The 21,806-nt window shown below is 38.1% G+C and overlaps 1 long non-coding RNA gene across 1 annotated transcript in view; it reads left to right on the top strand.

The window, feature by feature from the left end:
* LOC131383793 (uncharacterized) overlaps nt 1-21,596 on the top strand; it is a 125,590-nt gene extending 103,994 nt beyond the window's left edge. The window contains exons 3-4 of the long non-coding RNA XR_009214077.1: nt 8,087-8,136; nt 20,477-21,596. This is a non-coding gene — a long non-coding RNA (uncharacterized LOC131383793). The remainder of the gene's footprint in view (nt 1-8,086; nt 8,137-20,476) is intronic.
* The last annotated feature ends 210 nt before the right edge of the window (nt 21,597-21,806 follow it).

Here is a 21,806-nt window from a genome sequence, read left to right as displayed (position 1 = left end):
TTAGAAGGTAGAAGGAAAACTAACAAAAAGAAAGGAATAGCACATCCAATCAGAGACCTCATCCAAAGGTCACCAACATCAAAGACCAAAGGTAGATAAATTCACGAAGATGGGGAAAAACTAGTGAAGGCTGAAAATTCCAAAAACCAGAATGCCTCTTCTTCTCCAAAGGATTACAACTCCTCGCCAGCAAGGGAAGAAAACTGAATGGAGAAACAGTTTGACAAATTGACAGAAGCAGGCTTCAGAAGGTGGGTAATAACAAACTGCTCTGAGCCAAAGGAGCATGTTTAACTCAGTGCAAGGAAGCTAAGAACCTTGAAAAAAATTAGATGAATTTCTACCTAGAATAACCAGTTTAGAGAAGAACATAAATGACCTGATGGAGGTGAAAAACACAGCACGAGAACTTTGTGAAGCATACATAAGTATCAATAGCTGAATTGATCAAGTGGAAGAAAGGATATCAGAGATTGAAGATCAACTTAATAAGGTAAAGTGAGAAGACAAGTTTAGAGAAAAAAGAATGAAAAGGAATGAACAAAGTCTCCAAGAAATATGGGACTATGTGAAAAGACCAAATCTACATTTGATTGGTGTACTTGAAAGTGACAGGGAGAATGGAACCAAGTTGGAAAACACTCTTCAGGATATTATCCAGGAGATCTTCCCCAACCTAGCAAGGCAGGCCAACATTCAAATTCAGGAAATACAAAGAACACCACAAAGATGCTCCTTGAGAAGAGTAACCCCAAGACACATAATTGTCAGATTCACCAAGGTTGAAATGAAGGAAAAAATGTTAAGGGCAGCCAGAGAGAAAGGTTGGGTTACCCACAAAGGGAAGCCCATCAGACTAACAGCAGATCTCTCTGCAGAAACCCTACAAGCCAGAAGAGAGTGGGGGCCAATATTCAACATTCTTAAAGAAAAGAATTTTCAACCCAGAATTTCATATCCAGCCAAACTAAGCTTCATAAGTGAAGGAGAAATAAAATACTTTACAGACAAGCAAATGCTGAGAGATTTTGTCAAGCCTGCCTTACAAGAGCTCCTGAAGGAAGCACTAAACGTGGAAAGGAACAACCGGTACCAGCCACTGCAAAAACACACCAAATGGTAAAGACCATTGATACTATGAAGAAACTGGAACAACTAATGGGCAAAATAACCAGCTAGCATCATAATGACAGCATCAAATTCACACATAACAATATTAACCTTAAATGTAAACAGGCTAAATGCCCCAATTGAAAGACACAGACTGGCAAATTGGATAAAGAGTCAAGACCCATTGCTGTGCTGTATTCAGGAGACACATCTCACATGCAAAGACACACATAGGCTCAAAATAAAGAGATGGAGGAATTTTTACCAAGTAAATGGAAAGAAAAAGCAAACAAACAAACAAAAAAACCAGCAGTTGCAATCCTAGTCTCTGATAAAATAGACTTTAAACCGACAAAGATCAAAAAAGACAAAGAAGGGGATTACATAATGGTCAAGGGATCGATGCAACGAGAAGAGCTAACTATCCTAAATATATATGCACCCAATACAGGAGCACCCAGTTTCATAAAACAAGTTCTTAGAGACCTACAAAGAGACTTAGACTCCCACACAATAGTAGTGGGGGACTTTAACAACCCACTGTCAATATTAGATAGATCAATGCGACAGAAAATTAACAAGGATGTTCAGGACTTGAACTCAGCTTTCGACCAAGCTGACCTAATTGACATCTACAGAACTCTCCACCCCAAATCAACAGAATATACATTCTTCTCAGCACCTCATCGCACTTATTCTAAATTTGACCACATAATTGGAAGTAAAACACTCCTCAGCAAATGCAAAAGAATGGAAATCATAACAAACAGTCTCTCAGATGACACTGCAATCAAATTAGAACTCAGGATTAAGAAACTCACTAAAAACTGCACAATTACATGGAAACTGAACAACCTGCTCCTGAATGACTACTGGGTAAATAACGAAATGAAGGCAGAAATAAAGATGTTCTTTGAAACCAATGAGAACAAAGACACAGTGTACCAGAATCTCTGGGACACATTTAAAGCAGTGTATAGAGGGAAATTAATAGCATTAAATGCCCACAAGAGAAACCAGGAAAGATCTAAAATCGACACTCTAACATCAAAATTAAAAGAATGAGAGAAGCAAGAGCAAACAAATTCAAAAGCTAGCAGAAGACAAGAAATAACTAAGATCAGAGCAGAACTGAAGGAGATAGAGACACAAAAAACCCTTCAAAAAAATCAATGAATCCAGGAGCTGGTTTTTTGAAAAGATGAACAAAATAGATAGACTGCTAACCAGACTAATAAAGAAGAAAGGAGAGAAGAATCAAATAGAAATAATAAAAAATGATAAAGGGGATATCGCCACTGATCCCACAGAAATACAAACTACCATCAGAGAATACTATAGATACCTCTATGCAAATAAACTAGAAGAAATGGATAAATTCCTGGACACATACACCCTCTCAAGTCTAAACCGGGAAGAAGTCGAATCCCTGAGTAGATCAATAACAAGTTCTCAAATTGAGGCAGTAATTAATAGCTTACCAACCAAAAAGAACCCAGGACCAGACGGATTCACAGCCGAATTCTACCAGAAGTACAAAGAGGAGCTGGTACCATTCCTTCTGAAACTATTCCAAACAATAGAAAAAGAGGGAATCCTCCCTAACTCATTTTATGAGGCCAGCTCATCCTGATACCAAAACCTGGCAGAGACACAACAAAAAAAGAAAATTTCAGACCAATATCCCTGATGAACATCCGTGTGAAAATCCTCAGTAAAATACTGCAAACTGAACCTGGCAGCACATCAAAAAACTTATCCACCAAGATCAAGTTGGCTTCATCCCAGGGATGCAAGGCTGGTTCAACATACGCAAATCAATAAACGTAATCCATCACGTAAACAGAACCAATGACAAAAACCACATGATTATCTCAATAATTACAGAAAAGGCCTTTGAGAAAATTCAACAGCCCTTCATGCTAACCACTCTCAATAAACTAGGTATTGATGGGACGTATCTCCAAATAATAAGAGCTATTTATGACAAACCCACAGCCAATATCATACTGAATGGGCAAAAGCTGGAAGCATTCCCTTTGCAGACTGACAGAAGACAAGGATGCCCTCTCTCACCACTCCTATTCCACATAGCATTGGAAGTTCTGGCTAGGGCAATCACACAAGAGAAAGAAATAAAGGGTATTCAAGTAGGAAAAGAGGAAGTCAAATTGTCCCTGTTTCAGATGACATGATTGTATATTTAGAAAACCCCACCGTCTCAGCCCCAAATCTACCTAAGCTGATAAGCAACTTCAGCAAAATCTCAGGATACAAAATAAACTTGCAAAAATCACAAGCATTCCTATACACCAATGACAAGCAAACCGAGAGCCAAATCATGAGTGAACTCCCATTCACAATTGCTACAAAGAGAGTAAAATACCTAGGAATAAAACTTACAAGGGATGCAAAGGACCTCTTCAAGGAGAACTACAAACCACTGCTCAAGGAAATAAGAGAGAATGCAAATAAATGGAAAAACATTCCATGCTCATGGATAGGAAGAATCAATATCGTGAAAATAGCCATACTGCCCAAAGTAATTTATAGATTCAGTGCTATCCCCATCACGCTACTATTGACTTTCTTCATAGAATTGGAAAAAACTACTTTAAACTTCATATGGAACCAAAAAAGAGCCTGCATAGCCAAGACTATCCTAAGCAAAAAGAACAAAGCTGGAGGCATCATGCTACCTGACTTCAAACTATACTACAAGGCTACAGTAACCAAAACAGCATGGTACTGGTACCAAGACCAATATATAGATGAATGGAACAAAACAGACACCTCAGAAATTACACCACATATCTACAACCATCTGATCTTTGATAAACCTGACAAAAACAAGCAATGGGGAAAGGATTCCCTATTTAATAAATGATGCTGGGAAAACTGGCTAGCCACATGCAGAAAACTGAAACTGGACCCCTTCCTTACACCTATACAAAAATCAACTCAAGATGGATTAAAGACTTAAATGTAAGACCTAAAACCATAAAAATCCTAGCAGAAAACTTAGGCAATACTGTTCTGGACATAGGCATGGGCAAAGACTTCATGTCTAAAACACCAAAACAATGGCAACAAAAGCCAAAATTGACAAATGGGATCTAATTAAACTCAAGAGCTTCTGCATAGCAAAAGAAGCTATCATCAGAGTGAACAGGCAACCTACAGAATGGGAGAAAATTTTTGCAATTTAGCCACCTGACAAAGGGCTAATATCCAGTATCTACAAAGAACTTAAACAAATTTACAAGAAAAAAATGAACAACTCCATCAAAAAGTGGGCAAAGGATATGAACAGACACTTCTCAAAAGAAGACATTTATGCAGCCAACAAACATGAAAAAAAGCTTATCATCACTGGTCATTAGAGAAATGCAAATCAAAACCACAATGAGATACCATCTCATGCCAGTTAGAATGGCAGTCATTAAAATGTCAGGAAACAACAGATGCTGGAAAGGATGTGGAGAAACAGGAACGCTTTTACACTGTTGGTGATAGTGTAAATTAGTTCAACCATTGTGGAAGAGTGTGGCAATTCCTCAAGGATGTAGAACTGGAAATACCATTTGACCCAGCAATCTCATTACTGGGTATATACCCAAAGGATTATAAATCATTCTGCTATAAAGACACATACACACGTATGTTTATTGTGGCACTATTCCCAGTAGCAAAGACTTGGAACTAACCTAAATGTCCATCAATGATAGACTGAATAAAGAAAACATGGCACATATACACCATGGAATACTATGCAGTCATAAAAAAGAATGAGTTCATGTCCTTTGCAGGGACATGGATGAAGCTGGAAACCATCATTCCCAGCAAACTAACGCAAGAACAGAAAACCAAACACTGCATGTTCTCACTCATAAGTGGGAGTTGAACAATGAAAACACATGGACACAGGGAGGGGAACATCACACACCAGTGCCTGTCAGCGGGTGTGGGGCTAGAGGAGGGATAGAATTAGGAGAAATAGCTAATGTAGGTAATGGGTTGATGGGTGCAGCAAACCACCATGGCACGCGTATACCTATGTAACAAAACTGCATGTTTTGCACATGTACCCTAGAACTTAAAGTATAATAATAATAATAATAATAATAATAATAATAATAATAAAGAATCTCTCGCCAGGGAGAATAGTTTTCTCAAGGCAAACACTGGGTGGGGGCTTGAGGTTCCTGAGGATTGTAAGCCAGTTAAATACAAGATGTTAGTGCTTAAAGCAATTTAGGCAAGAGTGCAGTTAACACCATCAGCTGCCAAAAGGAAGAAGTCTTGTTGAAATAGATTAAAACAGGAGGAAGGAAGGGCCTAAAAAATATTTAAATTGATCACAAAGTCTGTTATCTGCCTTGAAGCTGGTGATGTTGAAAGACTTTGTCTACTGTTACAGACTAAATATTTGTGTCCCCTAAAGTTCCTGTGTTGAAATCCTAACCCCCAAAGTGATGGCATTAAGAGTTGAGGTCTTTTAGAAGATGATTAAATCTTGAGCACCGAGCCCTCATGAAGGGAAGCAGGCCCTCACCAGATACCAAATCTGCTAGCACCTTAATCTTGAACCTTCCAGCCTCCAGAACTGTGAGAAGTAAGTGTTTGTTGTTTATAAGTTATCCTATTTGTTTATTTTGAAATGGAGTCTTGCTCTGTCATCCAAGCTGGAGTGCAGCGGCGCCATCTCAGCTCACTGCAGCCTCCGCCACCTGGGTTCAAGCGATTCTCCTGCCTCAGCCCCCCAAGTAGCTGGGACTATAGGCATGCACCACCATGCCTAGCTAATTTTTGTATTTTTAATAGAGACAGGGTTTCGCCATGTTGGACAGGCTGGTCTCGAACTCCTGACCTCAGGTGATCGGCCCGCCTTAGCCTCCCAAAGTGCTGGGATTACAGGTTCGAGCCACTGCACCTGGCCTAAAGTTATTCAGTTTATAATATTTTGTTATAGCAGCTCAGACAGACTGAGATACCCTCTTGTCTGTGTTTCTTGAAAGAGTGCTTCATAGTTAATTTTTCCTACATGTTTCTGCAAATGTTAGTAAATAGAATGTACTCTATAGGGAAACAATTTTTTAATAGAATAGGAACAATTGGGTGGCGTGTGAGCCACTTCTGCTCTTTCTTAGCTCTGGAGAAAAGCTCAGCGACATGGTAATGTCTCAAAGCAGCATCCTTCACTGATGGAAGCACACAAATGAGTGATATTGTCTTAGAGGAAATAGATCAACTTTTCTTCATTTGGCCTTAATCCTAACTTTGCAAATGTCCTAAGAAGAAATAAAACAATAGTTCATTTAGAAATGTGACTCAAGCCTTTATATACGAAATGTCAATAAATTTAAATTTCCACTTGTTTAGCTGGAATAATGAGCCTTAAAATCTATGTGTCACCTTAATTAGACACATAGAATTAGAGGCACATGAAAGAAATTCAAATATAAAGTTGCTGTGCAAAAGCACCCACAACTTAGCATAAATTATTTTTACTGTTACATAAAGAATGTTTTCCATTGTATATTGTAGATGCTATTATTTTAAGTAAGGACTCCTGGTGAAGTTAAAATATATACTCCACAAATATTTAATGTTTGGATAATTTGTCAGGAGTAGCCTTATTCCATAAAATGGGGGCAAATTTGTATTTAAATATCATGTAATTAGTTCCAAATTAAAATAACATCAAATATATATTGTCTATTTGTATAAATTACTTCATGCATAAAGGGTTAGTGGTAGGAAATATTGAAAGCCAGATGCTCTAACAAACTGTGACTAGGGAATCTTAAAACAGGTCATCACCTGGCCAGGAAGATTTGATATCTGACCTTTGGTTTTTTTGAAATATGTTGCTTACTCAGCAAGAATGTCAAGCCCTGAATAATCTGATATTAAAGAGCTTATTTCTCCTTTTGTGCTTCTACAGAGCTGGTAGTTACTGTAACAAGATTCAGTACCAGGAATGCTTTTTTGAACAAAGAACCCAAGATTTTTTTTCTTGCCCTTTTTCAGAATTAGCAAGTAAATGGAAAGCAATGATTTATGATCAATTAATAAGATGGAACCCGAAGTCCTATGAAAGAACCTTTGTTTTTTCACTTTGTGGGACTTGTAGGTCTAAAATGTTTTATGATTAGCTTCAAAGAACTAACATAAATATACTTTTGATGTAAAAAAGATAGTAAAAATCTATTTTCAGGCGTGTGATACTGTGGTAGAGAAAATAAAAAGGCAAGGAATTGGGAATTAAACTGGTTAAAGTTAAACTAAGCACTAAATTTTGGTTTGAAAATAGATATCCAGATGTTACTCTTATTTTACATAATGTAAACTCTTTGAGAACAATTTCCTGTTTAGCTAACACAGAGAGTTTTTGCTTTCAACACAGTGTTTACACTAGTGCCCGAAGTTACTGCTCTTGCAGTTTGTTAGACTCTAACTCAAACTGGCATTAACTACATTGCTTGTTCACAATTAGGTTCCTTTGGTAGTTACGTAGTTAACTACTTCCAATAGTTCGATGTAGGTAGACTCTATATATCTCTTTTCCCACAACCTAGGTATGAGTAGCATATTTATTTATTTATTTTAAAAATAATTTTTGCTTTTATATTAGATGCAGGGGGTACATAATGCAGGCTTGGTGACTGGAAATAGAGGTAATTGAAGCTACTCTTGAAGGGCTTTTGAATAGTCTTCCAAATGCTAATTATCCTTAGTATAAGTATTCTGCTTATAGTTTGTAGATTAAAGTTCATGCGTATGTATATATTGCATTGCCTATGGTGACCTATTTTGTGTAAAATAAACATTTTGCCCCAATATATCAATATGCTTCCTTGAAAACACCTTACATAGCCAAAATGACATGGTATCACCTAACAAAATTATTGGTTTATTAGTATCATGTAATACTCACTCCGTATTTAAATTTCTCCTATTTTTCCCTTTTCAGGTGGTTTAATCTGAACCAAGATCCAGTCTGAGTACGTTTCGTTAAATCCTGTGAGTCTCTTCTATTCTTTGAAAGTACCTTTTATAATGACACCCTGACTTGCTGAAGTCCTCCCAGTTGTCCTTTAGAAGATCTTATGCTGTTTGATCCCTTTCTTGTGGTGATGTTTTATTTGTTTCCTCATCTGCAGTAATCTCTGTAATCTGGCAGTCAAATCTAAAGGTTATATTAAATTCAAGTTAAACATTTTTGTCAAAGTTAAAATCATAGGTGATATCGTACACTTAACATTGCATCACATTGATGGTCATAAATGTCTGATTGTCCCACCAGTGGTGATATTAAATTTGGCCACAGGATCAAGGGAATAAAAGTCTGATTCTTCTATTGCAAAATTATGTTTCTCAGTTTGTGATCAAATTTTTTTGGCTAGAACTGTGTGAATTTTCAGGTCACCAACAGCCATTTATGTCATTTTATTTTGACACCAATTGATAAGAGTTGGCTGCATCAATAATCTAATCAGGGCAAATAGTTATATCTATGATCCTTATCATTTCTTTCACACTTATTAGTTAGCTTTCTTCATCACGTAGACTGTTTTTTTCTTCAATTGGGTCTATTTAATTTTCTAAATCACAATTCCTTCTAAAAAGGTGGAATAAATGTTAATTCTTTCTTTTGTTTCTGCAATTTGGAGGCAATTCACTGAGCAGATATCTGTCTTCAGAACTCTAATTGACCCTGTCCAATGTGGCTGCTTTATAATACATATTCTATTAATTTTAAAAAATAATTCCCACTGTGCTTGTGCCAAAATGGCTATCCAGGAACAATTGTTATAGTGTATTTCATTTCTTATTTGTTTCTTGTTGTTATGTAAAATCCCCTAAGCATTTGTAAATATAGTAATCATTGTTCTTTTTTTATTCATTATATTTCCGTGTAAGGGTGTATTTGATTCACTTACTGTAATCTTTTCCTTCCAGGGTTTTCCCATGATATTCCATAATTTCCATTTCATCTTGATGATTTCATCTATAATATTTATTTGGTGCTGAGAAGTTTCCCACAAATTAGTCAGATTCCAATGCTGATATCCTGTTACTTTCCACCTGCTACCATAACCCTCTCCTTGGGTATCCAGACAGATTATGGCACTGTCTTGTAGCTGGTCCCAGAAACAATTTATATGGCCAATATTTGTTACAGGATAAATACCAAGGATCTAGGACATCTGGCATGACATAATCTTTAGAAAATTTTGATTAGTTGTAAGACTGTCTTAGATTTGACAATACCCGGATTTGTCATTATAGGGTCCCCCTAGTTTGTCTTCTGTTGGTGTGCTGGAAGCTGAAATAATCTGATGCATTAATTAGGCCAGTATAACACATGAAATAGAGTGTGGTTTCACAGGCTGGGGCCTCTGTGAAAGAAAATTACCTTGCCATCCATGTTGAAGAATTTTATAATAAATTACAGACAATATATAACAAAATGTTTATAAAAGTAGGGACCAGTGCTGAATCTCCAGAGTGAAGCCTCACATGTAGCAGGCTCTGAACAAATGCTGGTTGAGTGAATTAATTTCAACTCACTCATCTGTGGGAATCAGAGATCCTTCAAAGAAATACACAGATGAAAGTTGAAAGAATTGTCTTGTTGAAGCCTCCTTTTTTTTTTTTTTGAGACAGTCTCCCTCTGTCACTCAGGCTGGAGTGCAGTGGTGTGATCTCTGCTCACTGCAACCTCCACCTCCCTGGTTAAAGCGATTCTCCTGCCTCAGCCTCCCGAGTAGCTGGGATTACAGGCACCTGCCACCACACTCGGCTAATTTTTGTTTTTAGTAGAGACAGGATTTCTCTACTGTCTGGCCAAGCTGGTCTCCAACTCCTGACCTCAAGTGATCCTCCCATCTTGGCCTCCCAAAGTGCTGGGATTGCAGGCATGAGCCACGTGCCCAGCTGAAACCTCTCTTAACTAAGAGTCTATATTGTCTTTTATTGGAAAGTGTGTGAAGTTCTTTTGCCTTTCCTGAAGATGTTTATACCATAAAATTCTATCTGTTTTGTATCCTCTGACATTAGTTTGTTACTGATATTATTACTAGATTTCAAGGTCACTTCAGAAATATTTGGTAGTAAAATAAAAGCTCTAATTAGAAAAAACTATTCTGTTATTGATCATATCTTTGTTCTGTTGCTGATGTTTGCTTGTCTAAAAACTCAGAAACACATTTTTTCCTAATTGACTAGACATATTTAACCATGTATACTCACTAAAACTGGAGAAAATTGATGTATCAATCATAATGTCAATAAAACTTTGTCTGCCAAGTAGAGCATATTGAGTACTCAACATAGTTCTCCTCCCTTACCCCTACCCAAATCTACGGAGTTGTCTTCAAGAGCAGAGACTCAGGAGAATTTAATAACTTGTGTCACTAGAGTTGGCACTTGGCATACTCATTTTCTTTTTTTACAATTTTTTTGAGTCTCTCTCTGTCACCCAGGAGGAAGTGCAGTGGCTCAGTCTCGGCTTACTGCAACCTCCGCTTCCTGGGTTCAAGTGATTCTTGTGCCTCAGCCTCTGAAGTAGCTGGGACTACAGGCGCCTGCCACCACGGCCAGCTAATTTTTGTGTTTTTAGTAGAGACATGGGTTCACCATGTTGGCCAGGCTGGCCTTGAACTCCTGACCCCAAGTGATCCGTCCTCCTCAGCTCTCAAACTGCTGGATTACAGGCATGAGCCACCATGCTGCCCTGGCATACTCAGTTTCATAATGGTGGTTTAACTGTCAAATTAATAAAAAGTCCTATGCCCTGTCCTCCAGAAAGTGCTAGAAACCCAGCACCACACAAATAAGGCTCTCCAAATTCTTCTTTCATAGACAACAAGAAGACAACTCCATGTTTGTCTATATATATATATTTGAAAATAGAAATAGCTAGCATCAATAAATTGATTGAATATAAGCTTTCCAATTATGACATATGAATTTCCATATCTTTTATTTAGTTACCAGTTATTAATAGTTTGCCAAACTAGCTTTATCTCCTCTCTCATTTTTCTTTCTTTCCTCGTTAACACTTTGAATAATGAAGAAATTTTAATGCATTATAATTCATTATGATTATTATTTTGATATCAAATTATCCCAAATTTGGCCAGAAGGAGGCTCTTCAGACCTGCTCTTTTATGTTTTTGCCATGATCATATTCATCCATTACATTTAATTCCTCTTGACTTCATGTCTTGGAAGATTTAAACTTTAGATTTGTTACTATTTTGATATTTCCTACATGCATCTCCTACAGATATAAATGACTTAGTTATTTGAAACAATTAGTTGGTCTGCTCTATATCTTCAGGACAAAATTTTTTAAAAGACAAAATTTAATGTTTTTATATACCATGGCAAAGTATGTAATTATTACTATATTTTTAGGTAGGGTCTGGCTCTCTCACCCAGTCTGGAGTATAGTGGTGTAATCAGAGCTCACTGTAGCCTCAATCTTGATCCTCCCAGCTCAGCCTCCCAAGTAGCTGGGACTGCAGGAATGCCATCACACCACCATTTTTTTTTCTTTTTTTGTATTTTTAGTAGAGATGTGTTTTGCGACGTTGCCCAGGCTGCAACATGGCCTGAGCTCAAGCAATCTGCCTGCCTTAGCCCCCAAAGTGCTGAGATTACAGGTGAGAGCCACCATGCCCGGCCAATTTATGTCTTTTTAAGAAAAAATATTTCTATTAAGTTCAAAGACTAGCATTAGAAATGATAACAATAGAGATTAGTTGGCTTTTGCTTCTTGGTATAACTTCATCTGCAATTTTTTGCTCAATACCACTTTGTTAGTATTCACTGTTTTATGAGATTTCTTGTGGATTTTAAAATTAGATAAAATTTCATATAACTTCAGAATTCTGAATCCAGCTGAATGTTTAAAAACAAATTAAAATGCCATAGGAACTTTCAGATGAACAATCCAGCATTGCTCAGAAATGCTAAATTACAGGACCTTTTCAAATAATTTTCTTGGTGAAAAAGTACTTTAATGTGCACACAATGCCCAATGCGTGCCTTTTTCAGAGTATGGCTTGATGTGTGTTACTTCTTAAGGAAGCTATTACTTCTTTATAGTCCTTTCAGAATATTTTCTATATTTCTCACTAATGTTTTCACTTTGAAATGGAGAAAAATATATATTTACAGAACTCGGTTATTCTCATGTCATATTTGAAATTTTAAAATTTTTCATCCCATGGGATGTTTATGTCATAAAGCAAGATTTAGCTAAAATATGCACAGTTATCCTTGAAGGCTTAATTATAATTTCCCAATATATCTAGGTAGTCTTTTGCTCCAAAATGATCCTGAGGGGTAAGAAAGTTTTATTTTTAGTACCAGATCTTTCATTAACCAGCTCTATTATTACCTTAGGTAAATTACTTGACTAATAATTTAGTCAATTTTTTTTGATAAAAAAGAATCTGAAAATGTGCAATATATGGCAGAGTCAGTTCTTTGGGATTACTTTTTCTATATGCAAATCAGGAAAGTTTGACTAGGTAATTTCAAAATCATTCCCAATTTTAAATTTCTGTGACTCTCTGATAACAGATTTAAAATTTTATTATCTGAAGAGAGTATTCAGAGAAGAAGCACTTTCTTTTATCTGCAAATTCATCTTTTGCTAGAGGTGGAGATAAGAAGCAGTAGGTGGAATTACAGGGTGGATATAATATACTTCTGCTAGCTCTTTCCTTGTACATATTTTACAAATATAAAGTATTGCATATGAAGGACATTGCTGTGCTGAATGGTACATCGTCTAATTTACATGTAGAGAGGTGGATGGATGGAGATCACGCAATAGTTCTTTTTTTCCCCTTCTGAGATTTTAAAATACGTTAATGCTGGCTCACACTATTCTTTCACATGAGAACATATTAGGACAAACATGTTCATCTGAGAGACATTGCTGCTTCTATATCTCTAAATATCATCTCTCCAGTCCTCTCTCTCTACCCTTGGGTTTAACCACATCCAATTATTTTCTAAGACATCATAAAGGATTCACTGCATTCATAACAATAGGCTCTCTCCTTGGGGCACTGGTTCATCTGCCTTCAAATATGTTATTGAAGAAAATTCATTCAGTTCAAAGATCCAGTATTTCTTCTAAACTTTCTGGAAAATATTCCCCAAAATGTTCTAACTTAGACATCCTCTTACTGCTGGCTTAATGATCAAAAGGATTTAGAGAGCACGAAGCATTTTGAAGTTGAAGTGATTTAAATGCCTGTTCTGCCATATCCCTTGTTCTTGAATGTGTTCACTCACTTGCTGAATTTATAGAACCAATTTAGGAGAAGAACAATGTTTTTGCGTCCCCTAAGAAATTCCTCAAATTCCTTACAGTGACAATCAAAAGAAAATCTCGTTTGCTCTTTGTGAGTGCATTTCTTATATACTCTCAGTAGCAGTAAAAGTTTTGATTGCTCTGGTTTCAAAAAGAAAATTACAATTTTTTAAATTTCTTCTCCCTTTAAAAGCATAGCTTAGTGCTCTGCAGTATGTAAAAACACAATTAACTGCAGACAGAGTACCTAAGGTGTGAACTTTGTAATCAGACAGACCTGGGTTCAAATGTCAGCTCAAACATTTGCTAGCTCTATGATTGTAGGTATTGCTTTTAAGAAATCTGACCCTCAGTTTTTCATCTGTAAAATGAGACCCAGTGTTTAATGTTGTAAGTTTTAAATGAGATAATACATGCAATATACTTACAACAGTCCTTGGAGCATATGACATGCTCAGTAAACAATAGCTGGCTGCTAACCTTTTAATTTTATCTCTAAAATTTGATGGCTATTTAAAAAATGTGACTAAAATATTAGTATTGCTCTTCAAAGAAACGACCCATGATTTCTTGCTATCATTAAATGTTCAATGTTCCTATTCCCTCAGTAGGTTTATTCAAAGTAGGATCTAAACAAGGGCCACACATTAAAGTTGATTGACATTTGTCTTAACAGTTTTTCATCAGTAGGCTTCTGTCTTTCTTTTTTCTTTTTTAAAAATTGGTTCCTATTTGTTTAAGAAAATATGTAACTCATTCTGTAGCATTTCTCACATTCCTGTTTGTCTGATTGTATCTGCCACAGTGTTATTGAAAACATTAAATTAAAAAAATAAAAATTTAAAATTTAAAGGAGGTAGTAATTTAGCAAGACCCAACCAGACTTTAAATTCTATGGATCATGCTTTTTTCTTCTTTGCATCCTATGGGGCCTGAGGATACAGTGCTAGGCAAATAAGAAATACTTGTTGCTTGATCAATTATTCCTATAGTTTGAATATTTGTCCCCTCCAAAACTCATGTTGAAATGTAATCTCCATTGTGCAGTATTGGAGAGGTGGGGCCTTTAAGAGGTGACTGGGTGATGAGGGCCCTGCTCTCATGAATGGACTGATTCACTCACGGGTTAATGGGTTAATGGATTAATGGGTTGTCATGGCAGTGGGACTGGTGGCTTTCTAAGAGGAGGAAGAGGGAATGAGCACCTCAGCACACTCAGCCCCTGTCCATGTGATGCCCCTCACCACCTCAAGACTCTTTGGAGAGTCCATATCAGCAGGAAGGCTCTCTCCAGATGTGGCCTCTCAACCTGGGACTTCTCAGCCTCCTTAACTTTAAGAAATGCATTTATTTTCTTTATAAATTACCCAATTTCAGGTACTCTGTTATAAGCAACAGAAAACAGACTAATACAATCACTGAGAGAAATACCCCAGCATTTAACTAATATATACTAACATTTATATTAGAGATAAAGTAAGAATTAAGAGTTTCAAGGCCAGGCATGGTGCCTCATGCCTGCAATCCCAGCACTTTGGGAGGCCAAGGATTAGCCTGGCGTGGTGGCTGGTGCCTGTAGTCCCAGCTACTTGGGAGGATGAGTCAGGAGAATTGCTTGAACCTGGGGGACAGTGGTTGCAGTGAGCCAAGATCATACCACTGCACTCCAGTCTGGATGACAGAGCAAGAATCTGTCTGAAACAAACAAAAAAAAAAGTGATTCAAAATTTGGTCTTGCTTTTGCCATCATTTTGCTATTTCACACTGAAAAAAATCGCTAAATATTTCTAAGCTCCAGCTTGCCTGTCTTTTTTTTTTTGGTCTCGTAGATTTGCCATGAGAATGAGAAAATAAATGAATGGTAATATAAATGCTAGTTAAATAATAACTGTTATTCTTGTTGAATAAAAATGCATAAATACCGATATTTATTTTTAACATCAGCAGTTAGATAAAAGACTAGATGGCCTTGCTGGTTGAAAAGACACCCTTACATTTTAAAAATGGAAAATGATTTTTCCTATCTAGCTTCCATGTCTATCTTGGCCATTATTGTGCAGTTTTTTATGCCACATTATAATTGGAGAATGAACATTTTCCTGATTTTTCTCACCAAGTGAGGATTCAGTTGCAATAATGATGATTGGCTTGTATGGCAAAATGAGACCATAGACTTTGCCTTATGTACCCAGAACTCTCGATCAGGCCAGCTTCGGGGATCTTCTGAAAGAAGGGAGGACTCATCTCCACCCAAATAAGGCAATTGAGGAAGTATCAACTAATTTTTAACAAAGACTGAATTAATGGAATATCTATAGAAATAAATATACATGCATTTAAATACAAATGTCATTCCAAAAAATGCCGTTCCAATGAATACTAAATAAATTTGTAATAAGGGTCATCTGAAGTAAAAACAATGCCCTAATTTCAGTTTTAGCAAAGGCTCAATGAATGCACAGTGTCTAGGCACCTAATATGTTTAATGGTTTAAAAAACAGCTTGTAAATTCCATTTAGGACTCATTTAGATTCACAGTTAAGACGTGTTATAATACTTGGAAAACTACAGCGAATGACCAGGAACAGTGTAGTTGCAGAATTATGGGAATGTTGAACACATAAGGCAGACTCTGCATGTAGGTATAGCTGGAGGTTTGCATCTGCCTACTCTTTAGGTTTGGACATAAGGTCTTAACAAGGCATACCTGTATATACAAATGAACCAGAGCAGTGGTTCTCATCCTAGGGAGACTATTTAAAAAATACTAGCCAGGCCCGGTGGCACACGCCTGTAATCCCAGCACTTTGGGAGGCCAAGGCGGGCGGATCACCTGAGGTCAGGAGTTCGAGACCAGACTCAACATGGAGAAACCCCGTCTCTACTAAAAATACAAAATTAGCTGGGCGTTGGTGATGCATGCCTGTAATCCCAGCTACTCGGGAGGCTGAGGCAGGAGAATCGCTTGAACCTGGGAGGCAGAGGTTGCCATGAGCCGAGATCGTGCCATTGCACTCCAGTCTGGGCAAAAAGAGCAAAACCCCATCTCAAAAAAAAAAAAAAAAAAAAAAAACTAATAGTTTTAACCCAAGATGCATTACAACTCAGAATTTCTGGAGGTATGGCCTAACATTTATTGCTGTTAGTCAAAAAGTTGGAATTCTTTCCCTTTAATTTTATCCTCAATTAAAAATGGAGATGGTGATAAAATTAATTTTTAAAAAGTATATTACCCTTGAAAATTACAATAGGTCAGGAAGGAAGCAAAATGAGGTAATGGTTATTTTTGTGCCCTCTGTGAGCACAATTACAAACCCCAGACTGAACCATTGTTTAGAGTTTCAGCTCCTTGAAATGGTTTCTTTTCTAATCTGGAGATTACCTCCTTTCCAAGATTAGTGAACTTTGAAGACTGTGTAGACAACTTAGGTTTTCTAACAGGGTTTTTTTTTTTTTTTTCTTGAGACTTCTTTTATATGTAAAATATCTTAGGGAAGTCATTTAGGCAATCATCTGGTACAAAATATCAATGTTTTTGACATTTTTTTCCCCAATAACTGTTGAGAGAGTTTTAGATGTGTAACCTGCTAGAAAAACAGATGTCTTTAGAAAATCTGTTTTTTTTCAAGAATGATTTATATCTGGGGATAGAAGAAAAATAAGGGTTATTTGTCTAACTTCCTTCAAACTCTAAGTTGTGGTTTGTGGAAGTTAGACTATTTTACTGAGTATCCTACAGCTTTGACTGTTTTGAGTCATTTATTGTACTGCCAGTATTAAAGTAAAAAGACGAATCAATTAATAAGAAAAATTTTTAAAGTTGTAAATTTTCTGAGTTGTGAGTTTTTGAAAAAACATGCAAATAAATATCCTATTAGTTTTTTCTTTTGTTATTAAGTCATGATTCAATTAGTCTTTGAAAACAATAATCATTTTTCCTTTATATTTCATTTACATTGTGTGCCCAATTATTTTTCATTATTGCTTAGACTTAACACAGTTTTTTGAAAGGAGAATAGATATTTCTCAAGGTCCTTCCAGACTTACATTTTAATAAATTTATGAATAAAATTAATGTTGTCCACACATGGGTGAGTTAATTCTCTTGATCTGCATGGCAGAAGGATAAGCACAACTTTGTCAGTTTCAAACTACTAAAAGCAGCTATAAAAAGCTACTAAAAGCAGCATTTATTGAATGATCTGGATTCCGTAGTATACAATCAGAAAATAGCTTTGTTTTTCCACCACTATATATCAACCTGAGGTTTCGACTTCCCCTTTCCCACTATTTGACAGCATTTTTTAAACAGATCTCTTAGTTTGTCAGTCATTAACAGTGTTTATTTATTTACTTTTTTTTTTTTTTTTTGAGATGGAGTCTCGCTCTATTGTCCAGGCTGGAGTCCAGTGGCACGATCTCAACTCACTGCAACGTCCACCTCCCAGGTTCAAAGCGATTCTGCCTCAGCCTCCTGAGTAGCTGGGACTACAGGCATATGCCACCATGCCCAGCTAATTTTTTGTATTTTTAGTAGAGACGCAGTTTCACCATGTTGGCCAGGCTGGTCTCAAACTCCCGACCTCAGGTGATCCACCCGCTTTAGCCTCCCCAAGTGCTGGGATTACAGGCGTAAGCTACTGCGCCCGGCCAACAAGTGTTTAAAAGTCCATTCTGGCCGGGCGCGGTGGCTCACGCTTGTAATCCCAGCACTTTGGGAGGCCGAGGCGGGCAAATCACGAGGTCAGGAGATCGAGACCACGGTGAAACCCCGTCTCTACTAAAAATATAAAAAATTAGCCGGGCGTGGTGACGGGCGCCTGTAGTCCCAGCTACTCGGAGAGGCTGAGGCAGGAGAATGGCGTGAACCCGGGTGGCGGAGCTTGCAGTGAGCCGAGATTGCGCCACTGCACTCCAGCCTGGGCGACAGAGCAAGACTCTGTCTCAAAAAAAAAAAAGTAAATAAAAATAAAAAAAATAAAAAAAAGTCCATTCTAAGCCAGTATTCTAATCTTGCCTTCAGTTTAAAAATTTTTCCCTTTAGGCTTGGCATGGACTCTGTTTTTTTTTTTTTTTTTTGGTGGTGGTTGTTGTTGAGACGGAGTCTCGCTCTATCGCTCAGGGTGGAGTGCAGTGGTGTGATCTCACTCACCGCAACCTCCGCCTCCGGGGTTCACGCCGTTCTCCTGCCTCAGCCTCCAGCTGGACCCTGTTTTAGGAATTAGTGATGTGGGTGGGGACAGGGGAGGTGTTAACTCTTCTTTCTCTCTCCTTAGTTCCAGCTCACTATGCTGTTCCTGGCTCTTCCAGCGTCCAGGGCGGGGGCAGGGGTGTGATGAGAGGTAAAGGGGTTAAAAAGGAGGCAGTAAAAGGGGGTTAAGATCATGAACTCTGGAGTGAGAGACTTGGGGTCGGCGCCCCTACCACCCACTACCTTGGTCACCTTGGTTATGTGTCTCCACAGTGTCCCTTCCTCACAATCCCAATAATGACTTTTAAAATAATGACTTATGGTCCTGAGGATCATATAATTGATTTATGTAAAGCATTTACTCAGTAATTGTTAGGTGTTACTGGATATTTTTACGGGATTAGTTATTACTGGGTATTATTCTTTTTTTTTCTGGGGCTGTCTTTCTTTTCTTTCTCTCTCTCTCTCTCTCTCTTTCTCCCTCCCTCCCTCCCTTCGTTCCGTTCTTTTTGTTTTTTTTTTTTTTTTTTGAGACGAACTCTTGCACTGTCACCCAGGCTGGAGTGCAGTGGCACAATCTCGGCTCACTGCAACGTCTGCCTCTTGGGTTCAAGTGATTCTTCTGCCTCAGCCTCCTGAGTAGCTGGTATTATGGGCATGTGCCACTGCCTGGCTAATTTTTTGTATTTTTAGTAGAGATGGGGCTTCACCATGTTGGCCAGGCTGGTCTCGAACTCCTGACCTCAAGTGACCCACCTGCCTCGGCCTCCCAAAGTGCTGGGATTATGGGCATGAGCCACTGTGTCTAGCCTGAGGCTATTTTACCAATGCTGATTACTCTTTACTTTGGCAGGTGTCCATCACTAGTTCTCTTTTGTGGGATGATTTTGTGTGTTCTCTGCCTTCCTCTCCACCCACAGGGATCTTTGCACTGTAGTTTCCTGGTGTTTGTAATGCTCTTACTGGCTGATGCTTTCCAATCTCCCTACCTCAGTTCTTACCCTGCTAGACTCACGCAGTTTTCTTCCCAGAGCAGGTAGAATGATGGAAAATGGGAAAATTCGTGCATCTGGGGCCAGCTAAACGCTGGCCATTTTGCCTGTCAGTCTCTGTCCTTGCCCTACCATTATGGACTGTTCCAGCGGTCTCCTGCTTACAGATTCCTTTAGAGTCCCAGTCTGTCTCTTCATGCATGGAGAAATGCCTGAGACATGTCAGAGCTTCCCCAAATACTCTCATCAATTTGCCTACGTAGTTTTGCCACTCAGCAAACTTCCACCTAAGGAGTGAACTACCTCTTGGAGAAAACTTTCATCTCTGAGTGGTCCTCTTAGGGTCCCCTTTCCTTGGCTTGCTTTTAGGGAAACACACCCCTGTTCCCTCGTGTAGGTGAAGGGAGACCCCATGGTATTCTCTTCCTTGATTCATTTCAAAGACTCCCCCTCTTCAACGAATCTCTAACCTTCTTCTATGTAGTCACTGTTTACATTTGCAAGGTTATATTTTATTAGACAAGATGTATACCAAAGGAATAATTTACAAGTAATTTGTGGATTGTAATTGTTGTGTAGCAATATGGATTTCTGATTCCCCTCCCCTCATCTCCCCACCACATGTCTCATGTGAAGACTGACTCCTATTGAGAGCAAGTAAACAGAGCTGTGGTGAATTTGACTCAAAAAGGAGACAGATATTCTTCAGTACAATAAAGTGCAAACGATATACTAATATGTGTTGATTTTTGTAGTATGAAGAAGCTAATGGCCTTATACCAAAAAGGTAAAAGACTGACCTAAATGAAGATTTTTTTCTCTTCTCTCTTCTGCCTTCAGCAACTGAAAATCTCTGCAACAACTTGGCAATGGAATGTGAAGGAGCTGAACAAGGAAGGACCAGATGACTGACTCATGGAGTTTGGTTGAAGGAGATGAGGGCAAGGAAAAAAGGGATCTGAAGAGGGTTGTAGAGGTTGTGGGAGGAAGGAGATAGAAAAGCCCTTTGGCAAAGATATTTTTCTGCCTACATTTATGTTGGCCATATGGGGATGCCATAAATATCTTGAACACTGGAGGAGCTAGGTGTGGCACCAGACATCAAGATGGCCCTCAAGGATTGTAGCCTCCTGGTATTCATGTTCTTATATAGTCTCCTCCAACACTGAAAAGGGCTGACCTGTGTAACCAACAGGATATTGTGGAAATGATGGAGTTTGTCTCCTGAGGCTAGATCGTGAAAGACATGTGGTCCTTGGACCACTCAATCATGAAGAAGAAAGCTGCCATGTTGTGAGGATTCTCAGGCAGCTCTGTGGAGAGGTCCATAGGTGAGGAACTGAGACCCCCCTCCGAGTGAGCAATCTTGGAGGTGTATCCTTTCCTCTCACTCAAGCCTTCAGATGACTAAGCCTGGGCTGGTATCTTGACTGCAACCTTATGAGAAACGCTGAGCCAACACCGGCTAAGATTCTCCTGAATTCCTCACCCAAAGAAACTGAGATAATAAATCTGTGTTGGTTTAAGCCACGTGTATTGAGATAACTAATTATGTGGCAACAGAAAACTAATACACTAAGAGATGAATTAAAGAGAGAATCCACTCCAAGATTCCACTGTTCTGTGGATTATATAGAGGTTGAACATGTTGCTCCAATCTAAGCTATTTGTTTATTCTTTTAAATTCTGTCTGTCTGCTTGACTGGCCCACAAGACTCTAGGATTATCAAGTATACTACCCTACCCTTCCATAATAAAGGGTGTAGGCTGGGTGAGGTGGCTTATGCTGGTAATCCCAGTGCTTTGGAAGGCTGAGGTGGGAGGATCACTTGAGGCCACGAGTTCAAGATCAGCCTGGGCAACATAGTGAGGCCAGGAGATCAAGACCAGCCTGGGTGACGGAGTCAGACTCTGTCTCTAGAAGTAAGCAAATAGATAGTTAAATAAATAAATAAAATAAAAGGTGTGGTGTTTGGGTTACAATTTTAAATGCTGAAAGGAGAAATATAAGATACAATGAAATGATATAACTCATTAACAGTTTTTATTTGCATATAAAAGTAAATACGTTTGTGAAAGACTGAATAATATGAATAAAATTACATGGTGTGCACCTGTCACACAGTCATCAGTTTCACATGTTCCTGCTGAAAATAGTTGAGCTCTTAGT

This window comes from Hylobates moloch, unplaced genomic scaffold (assembly GCF_009828535.3).
Source record: "Hylobates moloch isolate HMO894 unplaced genomic scaffold, HMol_V3 SCAFFOLD_6, whole genome shotgun sequence".
In the NCBI taxonomy this organism is placed as follows: Eukaryota; Metazoa; Chordata; class Mammalia; order Primates; family Hylobatidae; genus Hylobates; species Hylobates moloch.
The sequence above is the reverse complement of the archived record's forward strand: the minus strand, read 5'-3'. Positions and strand labels throughout refer to the sequence as shown.